Source organism: Nannospalax galili, unplaced genomic scaffold, assembly GCF_000622305.1.
Source record: "Nannospalax galili isolate Female #2095 unplaced genomic scaffold, S.galili_v1.0 scaffold720, whole genome shotgun sequence".
NCBI lineage: Eukaryota > Metazoa > Chordata > Mammalia > Rodentia > Spalacidae > Nannospalax > Nannospalax galili.
Genome location: NW_008346927.1, coordinates 122,492 through 139,754, shown reverse-complemented (window position 1 = coordinate 139,754; position 17,263 = coordinate 122,492).

The window sequence follows — 17,263 nt, the reverse complement described above, 5'->3', positions numbered from 1 at the left end:
TGGGGGGGGGGGGGGGGGTGTCATAGTGCCCCAGGGGAGTGTAAAACAGTTACCTTTTGGAGTTTCTGGCACAGCTGCTCTGAGTTGAGCAGTGTAATTCTCAGATCTTTTGCTGAAGTTTTCTCACTTTGGCTCAGTTTGGGGTGCTAGATGCTGTACAAGGAGGACCGAGTGGGATCCCTGGCTTCAGTCACAGCCTCTGTTTTGTGGTTCTAGTGTGTGGGGAAGAGAAGGTTGTAAGTAGTTGCCCGGTGGTTCCTCTGAATCTCAGCTAATCTCTGCTCTGAACTTCAACTTCTACTCTGACAGGACTGGGTATGTTAGACGCAGCACTTCCCTAGAGATTCCCTCCGTGCTCCCTGTACAGCTCAGCTCAGGGGGGCTGCAGTATGCAGCGCCTTCACCTCCGGTTGAGTCTTTTAATGGCAATAAAAACCCATCTCTTCAGTGACATTATATTCACTATCAGTACCTCTAATAAAAACAGCAAGTTGAGTGGTATTTGTAGACTCAGTGCTGTCTCCATCATCAGGGCACAAAATTTAAAACTAGCAGCTCTACTCTCCAAACTTTTTTTTAAAAATTACATTAATGTGTGTGTGTGTGTGTGTTGTGTGTGTGTGTATGTGTGTGTGTGTGTGTGCCACAGCATATACTCGGGGGTCAGAGGACACTTTGTGAGAGTCAGTTCTCTCCTTCCACCAGGTGGGTCCAGGGGACTGAACTCAGTTGTCAGACTTGGAAGTTGGCACCTTTACCTGTAGAGCCAGAGCTTACCTGCCAAACTTCTTTTGATAGATTTTTCCAATTCCTTCTATTTGTTTGGCTATAGTCTGGTGAGACAAATATATTTTAGAAAAATACTTTTTTTTTTCAGGTTCTATTTGCCAGGCTCTCCATACACTGCTTAATAAACTCACCACCAGTACATTGTTTTGGGGTTTGGGGGGAGGCATTAAATATGCTGCCACACTTTCCAGCACAGCCATAAATGGGGAGACACTCACTCTTCTGTAAATAAACCCACACCCTATGCTCTGTTAGAAAGTCCAATAAACTTGTTAGGATTTGCAAAAAAAAAAAAAGAACAGAATTAATGGAAATCTTTATTATTCAACCAAAGTTGACCCCATTTTGGCAAATCCTTTGATCTTTGATTTCTTATTCCTATTTAACCTGCTTCAAGTTTATTGCTGGAAAAATGTGTTAAAAACTGCCTCTCTTTGGAATAAAAAAAATATGCTGCCACAAAATTAACTTTTACAATAGACTTTTTCCCTACTGTTTTGTCCTTTTGGTATTATACTTAATATGGAACAAATACAGCAGCATGTTTTTGCATTTAGTATCCTTCAAATTATAGTCTTTGAAAATCTGCAGAAATTCTCCATGTACTAAGCAGGGTATCTTGCTACTTGCCTTGACAAAGAAGTAGTCATCTATCTACTTTTTATTGAACAATCTTCCTTCATTTGTAGCCTTCCTTTTTTGGGGGGTTTCTATTTTCTTTTGAGATTTGGTAGATTTGGATAAAAATAATAATAGATAGGGACTATGTTTACTTTTATTATGAAAATTAATTGGAAGTAAAATAGAAATCAAGGTTTGGGACCTTCCACATCTCAGTTGCTGATCCAACAGGAATCAGAGGGACAATTTAAAAGTGTGTCGGATGTTGTATGCAGCATGGCTGAAGTGTGGACACATCCTTAATTATCAAATAATAACATTTACCTTGCATCTATCATTTGCAATGGTAAGGATAACATTATTGATAACTGCTGTGTTTCACTCAGCAAGTCACCACTAACATGACATGCCTAATGATGTCAATTCAACTGTCTGCAATGGAAAACAATACACTAGAAGTCACACACCACTGTAAAACTGAATCCATGTATATGTTCTGTGCTGGTTAGTTTTTGTCAGCTTTACTCAAACTGGAGAGAGCTGGGAGAGGGAAGCTCAATTGATGAATCACCTCCATCAGATTGGTGTGTGAGGCATGCCGATGGGCCATTTTCTTGATTGCTGGTTGACGTAGGAGACGTAGAAGACATAGGAGAGCCCAGTTCACTGTGTGCAATGCCATCCCTGGGCAGGTGGGGACTGGGTTACATAGGAGCAATGGCTGAGCAAGCCAGAGGAAGCACATGAGTAAGCAGCATTCCTTCATGGTCTCTGCTTCAGTTCCTGCCTCCAGTTCCTGCCTCAGCCCTTGATGATGGACTGTAAACTATAAGATAAAATAAACCCTTTCCTCCCAAAATTGCTTTTGGTCAGTGTTTTATCACAGCAACAAAAACCAAACTAGAACATGTATAAATACCAAAAGCATTAATTTTGTGTGACATTGTGGCATGATGTTGTCATCTACAAATGTCACACTCAAGAACTGCTCAATCAAATCACAAAACAAAATTGCAAAAATAAATCTCACTGTTTTAAGTGAGTTTGCAAGTTTGTATGGCATCAAATGCATGGCTATCTGGGCAGTTCACAGGGTTGGACACCAATGGTCTAAGCCATGGTAAGAAACTTGGAACTCTCAGCTCTAGCACACCGCATCCTCTGAGAAAGTGAATGGGGATGGAGATTAAGAAAATCAATCATGCCTATGAGGTTAAAGCTCTAAAAGTTCCCCTGAGTTACTGGGTTTGGACAGCTTCCAGATTGCTGAAAAGTTTAGCGGTACCTGGAAGGCAACCTTCTAAACAGGAAAGATCCTCCCCTCCCCACCTTTTCATTTAGCTTTCCCCTATATCCTTTATTATATTACTTAATAATTCAGCAAACCTGTAAACATAAGCAAGCATTCCCCTGAGTTCTGTAAGGCTCCCAAAAAACTCACCACATGGGACACAAGGGAAAGTTTATCTGGTGATTAGAGAAATAAAAACAGATGTAGAGTATGAACTCTCAAACAAGAGCTTTCTGGTGCCTTTTGTTTGAGGTAAAATCTTTAATAAGAAGGAAAAGGAATGGGGTTAACACTGTTGAGCAGTTTAGGCTACTTGATGACAAAGGTATTTAATCAGCTTGTTGGAGTCATCCAAGGTCTGGTAGTTTTTGTTAGTCATGAGAAAGGTATTTGAAAGAAATCTCTTCCTCATAGTTTAAGGAGATTTCCCCATATATGATACAGGTTAGTGGGCAACTTGTACTTGCAGACATGAGCCACCCTCCTGCACCTGACTCCAGAGCCTTACAAATTATGGGGTAATCAGGAGGAAAAGTATTTCCTTTTCCTGCCACAAATTTATTAGATGGTAGTCTTCAGGGGCTATATTCCTCTCATGTATGTGCATGTAGGGAATGACGACTGTACATGTGGTCCCTGACTTATGATGGCTCACCCCACACCTATACAAGAGTGCAAAGTCAGACACATTCAGTAAAAAGTGTACTCTGAATTCTGGATCTTAATCTTTTCCTGGGCTAATGATCTGCGACATGGTACTCTAATGCCGGGCGGCAACTACTAAGTTGAAGTGTTCAGTAGTTAGGGTATTAAATGCATCTTTGAGTTATGATATTTTCAACTAATGACACATTTATAAGGGTATGTATAACCCATTATAAGTCAAAGTGCATCAACACTGACATCTGTGTGTGTGTGCGAGAGTGAGAGAGAGAGAGAGAGAGAGAGAGAGAGAGAGAGAGAGAGAGATCCAGATCCAATAGCTATACTTTGGATAATTGGACAGAAGGAAGGTCTAGTGTTCATTCTGGTGGGGAAGTCCCAAAAGATACTGATTTGGCAGAGTGCACACATGTTCTATCTGCCTTTTGGAAGGGGGTTGCAAGGTACTTCTCTGAGACCTCCACTCCCAACCTTACCCCACACACATTTACACTATTCTATGGGAACTGACATGATGAAACTCAACATTGGCAGTCCCAAAGCAGTCACCTTGAATAGCCTAAATGCAGGGGGAAGGAATAAAGATCGGGATGGCTTCATAGGTAACTGGCACATAGAAAGGCCTAGGAAGGAAAGACAAGAGCAAAGACTAGAGCGTCCCTTTTTAACAACCCACATCTATGACTGAGCATGTGAAATGTGCAAAATTCACCTCCAATTGCAGACAGCATAAAGGAAGAATTGAAGATACTTCAGTAATAATTTGATACTAATTTTATGTTGAAATGATAACATTTTGGATACCCTGGATTAAGTAAACACATTAATGAAGTTAATTTTTACTGTTTCTTTTTTCTTTAAAAAAAAAATGGCTATTGGGGCTGGAGAGATGGCTCAGCAGTTAAGAGCTCTGACTCCTCTGGCAGAGAACCGGGGTTCTATTCCCAGCACCCTCATGGCGGCTATGAACCATCCTTAACTCCAATTCCAGGGGAATCCAAAGCCCTCTTCTGACCTTCATGGCATTATACAACACAGGTAAACTCACATACATGCAGGCAATACACTCATACACATAAAATAAAAATAATAAATAAAATATTTTTTTTAAATGTAGGAATCAGCATATCTTAAAATGAAATGGAGGTCTTCTTTAAAGGGTAAAAACTCATTCAATTTTATGTCTTACAGGGTTTATACTGAGTTCAATATTGTATGACTGTATTAATTCAACTGTGAACCTAAAAATTTAAAGCCACCTTTGAAAGAGGTGTATCCTTGCTCTGCAATGTGTTACTGAATATGTTAAAGCTGTAATGAAATGCTCCTTCTAATCATGTGGTTATTAAATTTTTAAATATTAAAAAAACACATTAAATAAAAATTTTAAAAATGACAAAAAATGGCTATTAAGAATTTTGAAGTTGAATCCATGATTAAATTTCCATTAGACAGTCCAGGTTCAGACCTGGGTTGTATGAGACAGAGATCACAGGCCAAACTTCATCCAATAAATATTTTTTTAGAAAAATGTATCACATTTGGAGCTGGAGAGGTGGTTCAGCAGTTAAGAGCACTAACTGCTCTTACAGAGGACCTGGGTTTAATTCCTAGCACCCACATAGCAGCTAACTCCAGTTCCAGGGATCTGACACCTTCTTCTGACCTCTGTGGGAATTGCATGACCTGAGTGCCTTTATATACATGCAGACAATATACTCATACACATAAAATAAAAATAATAATAAAAAATTTTAAATGTACTATAGGTATGCATATATATATATATATATATATAATATGCATGTGTGGGAGACATGGAATGCATATGGAGGTAAGAGGTCAGAGGGCAATTTTTGGAACTTGGCTCTCCCCTTCTATCATGTCAGTTCCAGGGATTGAACTCAGGTCATCAGGCTTAGTGGCAAGCACCTTTACCCACTAAGCAATCTTACCAGCACCCCCAATGACACTGATTTTTTGTAAATAAAGTATCTTAAAATATTTTTAAAAATTATGTCTATGTGTGTGTCTCTGTGTGGATATGCACATGTGAGTGCAGGTGACTGTGGAGTCTAAGAGTGAGTGTCAGATCTGGAACTGGAGTTACAGGTGATTATAAGCTGCCTGACTTGGGTACTAGGAATCAAACTTGGGTCCTCTGCAAGAGCAGTATGTGCTCTTAACCACTGAGCCGTCTTTCATCCTCATAAATTGAGTCTAGTTGAGACACAGCCACAAATATTTGTTTACAGCTTGCTTGTGGCTGCTTTCCCTATTCTGCTGTTCAACAGCAACAGAATGGAATTGTGACAAAAGAGACAGACTAGCCGTGAGGTCTAAACTGTTTTCTATATGGCTCTTGGCAGAAATAGCTTGCAATCTATTTATGAGACTATTTATTTATAGTCTCTATTTATGAGACTATGTATCCCTTTCTTGTGATGCAGGAGTAGATTGGCTGAAAACCAGACTTTCATTCCTTTTGGGACTGAAGATGAGGGACAGTCTGATCAACCAATATTAGATAAATCCTAAAATAGCTATGCTGGTCTTACTATATCATCAAGGCTGGCCTTGAAATCCTGATCTTCCTGCCTCAGTCTCCTCAATGCTATTGCCCAGCTCTTTATTTATTTATTTTTGTTTGTTTTGTTTGGTTTGGTTTGGTTTTTTGTTTTTTGTTTCTGGGCATAATACAATCTTCTGTCCTGAGTGGTAAGAGTGTTCAGCTTTGATGCTCTGCTTTCATGCCTCAATTCATGAAAAATATCACTCCAGAAACTATTGAATTCCTGCCCAATGCTTATGAATTCTCCACCTCCCAAGAGCCAATGAGAAACAATCTTCTAGAATCTTCTGAATTTGAGTACTGCAAAATTAATGACCAGTAAATAAGGTCTACGTTTGATAGCAGTCCCCACATAGCCCCTTACCTGATGATGCTCTTGTCACACAAAGTACCACTTCCTCTAACCTTATATTAAAAAAAGAAGATCGCACAAAGATAGACACCATGTACAGGCTCTGGGTAAACCTTGGAGTCATACACTTTGGTTTTTTTTTAATTTATTATTTTTAGTTTATATGTATAAGTGTATTGCCTACATGTATGTAAGTGCACCCATGTCATGCAAAGCCCATGGAGGCCAGAAGAGGGCATTGGATCCCTTGGAACTGGAGTTATAGATAGTTGTTAGCTGCCATGTAGGTGCTAGGAATCGAACCTAGGTCCTCCAGAAGAGCAGCAAGCATTCTTAACTGATGAGCCATATCTCCAGCCCCTGAGTTGTACACTTTGTGAAGATGTATCACTTTCTTGTGATGCAGGAGTAGACTGGCTGATAACCAGACTTTCATTCCTTTTGGGACTGAAGATGAGGGACAGTCTGATCAACCAATATCTTTGTTCTATATCCTAAAAAGGAAACATAAATATTAAAAGGAATTTTCTATGATAAGTTATGAACAATGTTAAAACTATTTAAAGCTCCTTTCTCAGTCCCTAAAACATTAGCTTAGATAATAATAGCAGGTATTTCTGGAACACTCCCAAAATAACAGATGTTTTACATATGTCTCATCTACTTTTCACAGCCCTTTGAGGTAAGTGGCTACTGTGGATACCACTCCCATTTTTCAGATGAAGAAACCAATATTAAATTGTTTGCCCATGATCACAGCTGTTATGTGTGAGTCTGGTTCAATATATCAATTGGCTCACATATAAGAAACATCACTAATACTTTCTCTGACAGGCTATAGGTGGAAGGTGGTAAAAAGTTCAAAGGAGTGGGCTTCAGATATTGCTCAGTGGTATAGCACTTGCCTAGCATAATAGGTTCACTGGGTTCAATTCCCATCACTGCTAAAAGAAATTACATAAAATATTAAATTGAGCTGGGCCTGGTGGCGCCACACACACACACACACACATACACACACACACACACACACACATCTTTCATCCCAGTACTCGGAAGACTAAGGGAGGAGGATTAAGAATTTGATGGCAACCTGAGCTACAATAATGAGCTTCTGTCTCAAAAAAGGAAGAGGAGGAGGAAGAGGAGGAGGCAGAGGAGGGGAAGAAGGAGAAGGAGGAAGAAGAGGAGGAGGAGAAGGAGAAAGAGGAGGAGGAAAAGTTCAAAGAGCTTTGAAATTATACAAAATGGGTTTAAATTCCCATTCCTTATAAGCCAAATTTTTGAAAGCAGAAATTCATCATCACCTTGAACTTCATCTTCTCATCTACAGTTTGAAAATAACACCTCCCTCACGGGACTACTGTGTAGATTTAATGAGGAAAAACTGTAGAATGCATAGCATTATTTTTTTTTTAATGAGAAACTGTTATCAGTTGTCAAAATGAAATTACTTATCACATGATATTTGCAAGAGGAATTTCAAAAGTGTACCTTTCCATTGGTAGCTGGACAAATCATTTCCTTCAACTCCCCAACCTTAGGAGGATCTTAGTATATTGTAAGGCTTCAGGAGTCATCCCAGACTGGCAACTGGCAACTAAACGTTTTAAACATTCTAAATAGCGCTGCACAAGAAAGTCTTTAATGATGAAAATACCCTATTTACACTGTCCAGTCTGGTAGCCACTAGCCACCTGTGGTTCTTGAGTGTGTGAATGATCAACGAACTTTGTTATTTTTACTTAATTTAAATTTAGAGATTATGGTTGCTGGTTACTGAATAGGTAACTGGATTCTAGATGAACCAATCAATTATGTGCATCTGAAGAAAAACCCTAGGTATTAGAACTTTTATTTCTTGTTGGAAATGTTGAACATCAAATAAATTTCCTTTGTTATTTACTCCAAGTCATGTACTTCCGGTCTCCACAGAATCTGGGTATAATCTGTTCTTTTCTCTTCTTTGTAGATCAGTGTTTTGACATCTTCCTCCACAATCTACAAGTTTCAGAAACATTTTGAAAATGTAGATGGGAATAAAGACAATGTTATAGAACCATTTTATTTTAATGATTAGTAGGTGATGAGTGTAAGTGTTAACTCCGCTTTAGGAAACAAGAAGGTGAGGGTTCCTTTACGATGTTAACAGTCCTCTGGCACTCTGGGGTTTTGTTTGTTTTGCTTCTGTTTTTGTTTTATTTTATTTTATTTATTTATATTTATTTATTTATTTACTTATTTATTTATTGGTCTCTACAGGGTCTCTCTGTAGGCTTCTGCTTTTATTTTTAAGACAGGGTCTCACTATGAAGCCCTGGAAAGCCTGGAACTACCTATGTAGACCAGGCTGGCCTCAAACTCACAGAGATCCACTTGTCTCTGCCTCCTGAGTGCTAGGATTAAAGGCAAGCATTCACCACACTCGGCATCCTCTGACTGTTTGTAGCAAAGTTATCCTGAAAAAAATAAACCTAGAAGCTTCCACAGCGAATGAGTCTTGTTATGTCATCTCCTGGCCCACCCTGTCCCTCCTCTGCTGGTGTGGCTGCTTCTGTGCTTGCTCTGGTCACCATCAGTCCTCATGATATCTTCCTATCTGTTCACTAACTCTTGACCAGTATCTTCAAGGAGATCTACAGGACCTGCTAGCTATGGGCTTGTACTAGATCACAGACCACTCTAGGGTGCTGGCAGCCTATGCTAACCTACCTTAATGGCACAGATTCTCCTGGTCATGTCCTATTCCTGAGGAGGATGCAGCCAAGGAAAAGTTTGCCTTTACCATTGAAGATTATGACATGTTTTATGAATGTCTTGATTGTAAAAATTGAGACGCTCAAACCATTAGAGGTGGAGCTTTGCCACGTAGAAGACTTTTCAGAAACTGTCGTGGATGGTTTTGCCTATGGGAGGAAGTGAGTGAAGACACGTGGTACGAAGGAGTCCACAGCATGGGGACCCTGCACTTCTGGTATCTTTCCAGCGCTCCACCTCAGCACACCCATAACCTCATTCCAGGACCACCTGTGTTGCTTCTTCAAGGCCAAGAGGTTAAGCAACGAGACTCAATCTCTCCATGTCTTGTATCTTAACCAGGAAAACATCAGAGACAAGCCTGACCTAAAACATCCTAGCAGAAGCACCACTAGGGTACACTGGCATTTAAAAAAAGATATTAGTTAATTAATTAATTAATTAATTAATTAATTGACTGATTGATTTTTCTATCTTTATATTTCCCTATATACTGCCCTTTCCTTTCCTCAGTGACTCCATTGGCTGGTCCCCTTTCTCTCTGCTTCTGAGACCTACATATTACTCTGTCACCATCCCTTGTACCCCCTCACCTCCTCCCCTTCAGACTTCTTTTTTTCCCATAGTCCTTATTCAACTTTCATCTCATACACACACACCACACCACACACACACACACACACACACACACACACACACACACACAATCTACATTCCACCTATGATAAAAAAATGTGATATTTGTCTAAGTCCGGCTTATTTTGCATAACATATAATTATCTCAATTCCATCCACTTTCTTGTGAATATTATAATTTCATTTTTCTTTATAGTTGAATAACATTTCATTGTGTCCCTGCACCACATTTCCCTCACCTGCTCATCTACGGATGGACAGCTAGGCTGATTCCACAGTTTGGCCACTGTGGCTTCAGTAAACATGGGTGTGCAAATATGGATGTTGTGGAACATTGTCCTTGGGCACTACACAGTCCCTTCTTTCTTGAAATCAGAGCAGCTATGATGACCCACAAGAGATTCTCACAAGATTGGGCCCCCTAACATTCCCTCATGGAGAGGATGGCAGGCTCACAAAGTCCACAGGAGATGGGTGCCAAGGGACTTGCCAAGGGTTCATGAGGCCATTGGGACAAGCCCCGCCCCTCCCAGAGAATATATAAGTGGTTAATGATGTGTGTGTAAAGGGAGATATCTACTATGGTGGTGTAGATCCCCAGCCTGTAAATTGCCCATGCTCCTGTAAGTGATTCCAATTAAACTTATTGGATCACTGGGCCAGTCTTGGGTGGAATCATTTCTTTGGTCTGTCATTATTGTCTTATCTGGGGTGAAGAGTTGTTTGCTCACTGAGACTGGAGAAATGTCTCAGTGGTTAACAGCACCTGCTGTTGTTGCAGAGGACCCAGGTTCACTTCCCAGCACCCACATGACAGCTAACAACCATTTGTAACTCCAGTTCCAGGGGAATCTGACACCCTCTTCTGACCTCTACAGGCATTGTATGATACAGGTACACTTATATACATGCAGGCAATGTACCCATATACAAAAATAAAAATAATAAAAATTATAAAAGAGTTGTTTGCTCACATCTCCCCAGAAAAGTTAATGCAACAATCTCTGTGATACACTGACTTGAACTCCTTCAGATACATACCCAGGAGTGGACTAGTTGTATCATGTGGTAAATTTATTTTTAGATATTTTTAAGGAAACTCCATACCGATTTCTATAGTGACTGGACCAGTTTATAGTGCCACCAGCAGTATACAGGTATTTCTCTTTCCTTACATCCTCATTAGTGTTTGTTGTCATTGGGGTTTTTGTTGGTTGGTTGGTCGGTTGGTTGGTTGGTTGGTTGATTTTTATTTTTTGAGTCAGGATCTCATGTAACCCAGGCTGGCATCGAACCACTATATAGAACCACTATATAAACCACTTCACTTTCTTGATGGTAGCCATTCTGAAAGGGAGGAGATGGAGTCTCAAAGCAGTTTTAATGAGCATTTCCCTAATGTCTAAGGGTGTTGAACACTTTAAAAATATTCATTGATTATTATGTTTCTTTCTTTGAGAAGTCTCTATTCAATTCATTGGCCTACTTATTGATCAGAAGGGTTGGGTTTGGGGTATTTAATTTTTGGAGGTTTTGTGGGGGGTTTTGTAGATTCTTGATATTAACTTCCTGTCAGCTGTCTAGTTGGCAAAGATTATCTTGCATTCTGTAGCTGTCTTTTCCCTTAGCTGATGGTTTCCTTTGCTGTGCTGAAGCTTTTTATTTCCTATAATCCCATTTGTTAATTCTTGGGATTATTTCTTGTGCTATTAAAATCATTTTCAGAGAGTTCTTGCCTATTTGTGAATCTAGAAGTGTTTCCCCTTTTCCTCTATCAATTTCAGAGTTTTCAGTCTTACATTAAGGTCCCCGATGCATTTTTAATTGATTTTTGTGCCAGGTGAGAGACATGGATCCAGCCTCATTCTTTCACGGGTGGATATCAGGTGTTCCCAGGATTACTGAAGAAAAATTTTCTAGCATATGTTTTGACATTTTTACCAAAGATTGACTATAGTTTGTAGGTTTATTTTGAGGGCCCGCCACAGTGGAGATTTCTTACAACTAATCCCTTTTGATATGGGAGGACATGTGTTACTACCGAAACCCAAACAGCCAATGGGGTGTTTAAAAAATTGTTTTTATTATTTTAAAAAATTTATGCCAGGCATGCCAAGCTTCAGGAGGCAGAGGCAGGCAGATCTCTATGAGATCGAGGTCAGCCTGGTCCACATAGTGACTTCCAAGTGGGCTGGGACTAGGGAGACCCTGTCCAAAAAAAATTTGTCTGTGTGTGTTGTATGTGGGTATGTGAACATGCATGTGGATATGTGTAGAGACCAGAATAAGACATTTGATCCCCCCTGGTGCTAGAGTTACAGGAGGTTGAACTATCTGACAGTGCTTGGAACTGAACTTGGGGCCTCTGGAAGTGCAGCAAGTACTCTTAACCCTGGAGCCATCTCTCCAGTCCTGAGGTATTTCTTTTTAACTCAGCAGGATTTGGACTGCTTTTGTAACAATAAGACTATTTCCAGAGTCCCTTATGACAGACAGTGTAAGGGCTACCCAGATAAGGCCAAGGTGAGAGTTCCCTCTGTTTGAACCACGCTTGCTTTCCTCTCCCCTTGCTCTCCAGCTTGGGTTTTCACACTAGTTCTTTTTCCAAGCTTTGTATGTACATATGGAGCTTGCTTCATACAGATAGTCTTTCTATTTCCTTATGGAAACACCCTGAAAATTCTCTTGGCCCTCAGCTAAAATATTTTTATAGCTTTTGGTGATATTTTTTCATAATTTTGCCTCTTCAGAAGGTCATGGGTATGACATCTAGGCCAAATGCAGAGGGGCACGCTTCTAATTCCAGCACTTTGGATCAGAGACAGGAGAATCACTCCAAGTTCCAGGCCAGCAGGGGATATATAAAAAGACTGTCTCAAAAAACAGGGGGTGGGTAGTGAGAAATACACTTACACACAAAATTATATGCACACACAATAGTAATATTTAAAAAAAATAAAAAGAAGGGAAAGGTCATTGCTGTAACAGCTCATAAAAGTGAACTTTGACTTGTAAATAAACTAAAGAAAATCTCATTTTAGGGCAAGGGAGATGGCTTAGTGGATTAAGTGTGTGAGCAAAAGTGCCCAAGTTTGAGCCCCAGCACCCATATAAAAAGCCATGTGTGTGCCTGTAACCCCAGCATTGGGGGACAGAGACAGATGGATCCCAAGTACACAGATCCAATCAGTGAGTTCCAGGTTGAAAGACCCTGTCTCAAAAAATAAGGTAAAGAGCAACAAAGGAAGACATCAGACATTGACCTCTGGACTCCACATGGGCATGAATGGGCATGGTCAAACACACATGCACAGGCACACACATGCAGACACACAATAAATAAATAATCTCATTTTAGACAATTAAAATACCTGTGATCAAAAAGGATAAAAGAACGGAAGGAGAGATGGAAGGGAGGGAAAGAGGGAGGAAGAGGGAAAAGACGAAGCAGATCTACTGCTAGCTGCTGCTGCTGTCTTAGTGGTCACTGCACCCAAACTTGGAGTTTCTCTCTATATTCTGTATTTTTTTAGCATTCTAATAGAGTCATTGGAAGCTATAAAAGGCATCCCAATGCAGTCACGAGTTTGAGAGGTGCATCTTTTGATGGTTGTTCATCAGGATGACATAGTTTTCTGCTGTCCTTTCTTGTTCTGTAGCACAGAAGTTTGGAACCTCAGTTAGTACTGAATTTTTTAATGAAAGAATTGAATTGTATCTGTGAAACATTTTTGCTGTCTGTGCTTCTGATCGATTGAGTGGAAATTCTGAGTGAAACATATCAGAACCAAACTGGGCCTGACTACATCTGAAATCTAGCATTCAGGAGAATGAGGCAGGAAGATTGCTTGGGCTCCAAAGCAAATTCAAAGTTAGCTTGGGCTATATAGGATGATCCCACCTCAGAGGAAAAAAATAAGAAAGAAAAGAGGAAAGAAAATGTATCAGGATCTTTTTTTAGGAGAACAAATTTGCCCTTACTTACTACCTGATTTCTTTAACCAGTTTCTTCACTTCTACACTGACTAGACAAATTTGTTAGGAACTGAGAAATGACATAGTAGTCAGGGTTCTCTAGAGGAAAAGAATTAGTAGTGTATATGAGTGAGTGTGTGTGTGTGTGTGTGTGTGTGTGTGTGTGTGTGTATGATTAGACAGACTCCACAGTCAGGGTCTGAATATTTTCCACAATGGTTGTCTATAGGCTAAAGAGCTGGGAAAAAACAAAAGCTTCTCAGCCCAAGAGGCTGAAGCCTCAGAACAGTCTAGGTCAATGACGCAGCCCCAGTCTAGACAGAAGCCTCAGGAGAGCTGCTGGTGCAAGTCCGGAGTCAAAGACTGAAGGACCTGGTGATATCTGCAGATAAGGGCAGCAGAAAAAACATACCACGGGATAAGGGTAATGTTGCTATGAGTTTTTTCCTTCTAACTTTTCATTCCTTCCAGGGCCTCAGCTCATTGGACAATGATGCCCACATGCAGAAAAAGTCTACCCCTCTTACTTCTCTGATCCACCAATCTTATCTGGAAACACTCTCAGCCATGCCCTGAAGTGTGCTTTACCAATTTTGTAGGTGTCTCTAAATCCAGTCAATTTGACAACCCAGATTAATATCACAAGACATACCACTTTGCAAAACACTTTCTTAATTCCCTGGGGTTAAGAGAAATGGTTTTATGGTTATAGCATTTGCTTATTTGCTTATTTATTTATTTATTTATTTATTTATTTTGGATTCCCTTAATTTTCCTTCAATATTATTAGCTAAAAAAATTGGAAACCAAGTTTCAGTGGGAGTAAAATGCCCAGAGCAAAGCTTGAAAATGATACTAGGATGTGAACCCAGATCTTTCTGGCAGAAGTTTAAGGAATTAAATGCCAAACGAAACATTATCTTATGCAATTGCTATCATTGCATTCAGACCGTATGTTGTCTTCAAAAACACTCTCATGAGTTAAGTGTAATATAAACTTTTAGAGGGGGTCCATAAAATAATTCATTTGACCAGCATTTGGTTCTGCAAAATCACAGATATATTCATTTCTACCACTGTGTGTCTTTGAGTTCAACACAAAGAAAACTGCCTCTTTTTGTGCATGGTAATTTTACTTAGAACAGAATTCATAGAATCTACAGGTTTTTCCATTGACCTTAGCTACAAAGAAACTGCCAGATTAATTGCTCAGCTATCACAATGAACTTATCTCAGGTGCCTACTGAGATAGATTTTTCGTTTGTTTGTTCAACATATAATTATTGTATTATGAGATTGATCATGTACCAAAGACCAAAAAATGAGGGAGGTGGGGGAATGGAAGAATGTAACACTGAAGACAGCAGAATTCCTTAGGCAATCCAGAGGAGGACAGGGAAAGAGAAATACACATGACAAGAGTCATAAAAGGTAAACAAATGGTGGTGTCTTGCCAGGCAATAGACCTGGCTTAATGTACTATTTAATAAGAAGAAACTCAGGAAGCACACTTTGTGGATTTAGCCAGAAATTCTATGTACTGATACTTCATTGCATATAATTTCATTATAAGTACATTAGAACAAAACATAAAAATAAATAAGAGACATAAATATCGTCTTTGCTTATCAAGGAATACCTAATCATTGCACCTGTTTTTCTTTCATAAAACTCTAATTTCTAAAATTTCTCTGGAAAATACATAAATCGGTTTTAGTACAATTAAATTGAAGTTGAAATTGAGTGGAAATGATGTCATTATTTTTGGCATCTGTATTACTAATTTGGGGAAGACAAAGACTAATGGGGTCTAGCCTTCCATTTAGAATAGAAGACTAATAGAAGGCCTGGCCTTCTATTTAACAATTAGAAATCATGTCATTGTGAAATGATTAATTCTTACATCAGGAAGTTACACCTAAAAGATGACTAAGAAAAATCAGCATCTCCTGTCTTTGGAGGTTTCAGTCCATTGTCATGGACTGAGGGCAGGGATGCCAACAGATATTTCTATTCTAAAATTAGAATTTGCTAAAATCAGTTTGAAGACTTCTTTCTCAAATTAGAGGTCCCCTAAAAGAAGGTAAATGCAAATTAATTTTCCTATGGGTCAGTAAGTAATCAGTAGACACAGATGTTGGCCCACTAGCAATAATAGGAAACTTAGTCACAAAGAAGTCCTCTGTTGCCCCCAAAGTTCTTACATTGGTAATTTAAGCATCAAATTCATATGCTAATGAGTTTTGGAGGTGGGGCTTCCAGGAGATGATTAGATGAGGTCATAGAGTTATAACATTAGTGGCTTTAAAAAAGGAAGATGGAGACTCTCCTGGCCTGCTCTCCTATCCTCAGGCCTCTTGGGGTGGGTCTATTGCAGAGCCCGCCATGCCTTGACTCCCCCTATCTCATTCGCCCTTCCATCTCCCCTGCTGCTCTCTACTCCTAGCTTGGGGCCATTCCTAGTCTTGGGGCCCCAGACACCTGGGGAACCAGTGCTGCTTCCTGACCCTTTTCACCAGACTGTCTTGGTACCTTCCTTGGGCCCCAGGAGTACTGCCTCTGGACCCGGCCCTGCCAAAACCTCTCTCTGCTTCCCTGGTCGTGCAACACCCACCAGCCTCTTTCTGGGGCTGACAGCCTCTTTATGGGGCTCTGAGGCTTACCTTGACTCTCCCTGATCCTTTGCATCCAGTACAACCCGCTACTCAATCCACTCCCTGGGAAATCTTGGGGCTTATTCCCACATCATCTGCCTTTTCATCCCTGCGTGGAAAAGGCCATTGCCATGATCTCAGGTCAGTCCAACACATAAGTTCCTGAGGCCAAAATCATTCTTAGAAGATTCCAGACCTAAGGAGAAAGTCTGAAAACTTCTGACCCACATTGGAATTGGGCCACCACCAAACTCCTGAAGACAAAATCATTCCGGCCAGGACAATATAAAATCAAAAGAGAGAACCAGAAGCTTAGATGAACCAGCTCTTCATACCCAAAATGTAAACCACAAAGACACATAAAGTTCAAAAAAAGAAGCAGAACTAAACTTGAAGGCTCGAGTATCACACAAGAGTCAGAAACTACAAAAGAAATTCACATGTCAAAATCACAGAGAAAAAATAATAACATGAAAAACCAAAATAACATATCCCCACCAAATACCAGTAATCCTCTAGAGGAGCACAATGAGAACCCCCTAGAGACAATGCAGGACATGGAACTCAAAAGAACAATGATGAATATGATAAAAGAATTCAGTGAATTTAAAGAACACACAAACAAGGTAATCATAGAGCTGAAGGAAGATAGGGATAAACTTCTGAATGAATTCAGAAAAGAGCTAGAAATATTGAAGAATACTCAGGCTGAAATAAAGAACGAAGTGAAACACTCCATAAGCCAATTAGAAACGACAGGAGAAAGCATCACCAATAGGATGAACGAAATGGAAAACAGAATACCAAGACTGGAAGGTAAAGTGGACGAACTAGACCACTCAAGCAAAGATTATGAAAAATTTAAGAAATCACAAGAATGGAATATGCAGGAATTGAGTGATACCATAAAAAGACCAAACTTGCGAATCATAGGCATACAAGAAGGAGAAGAA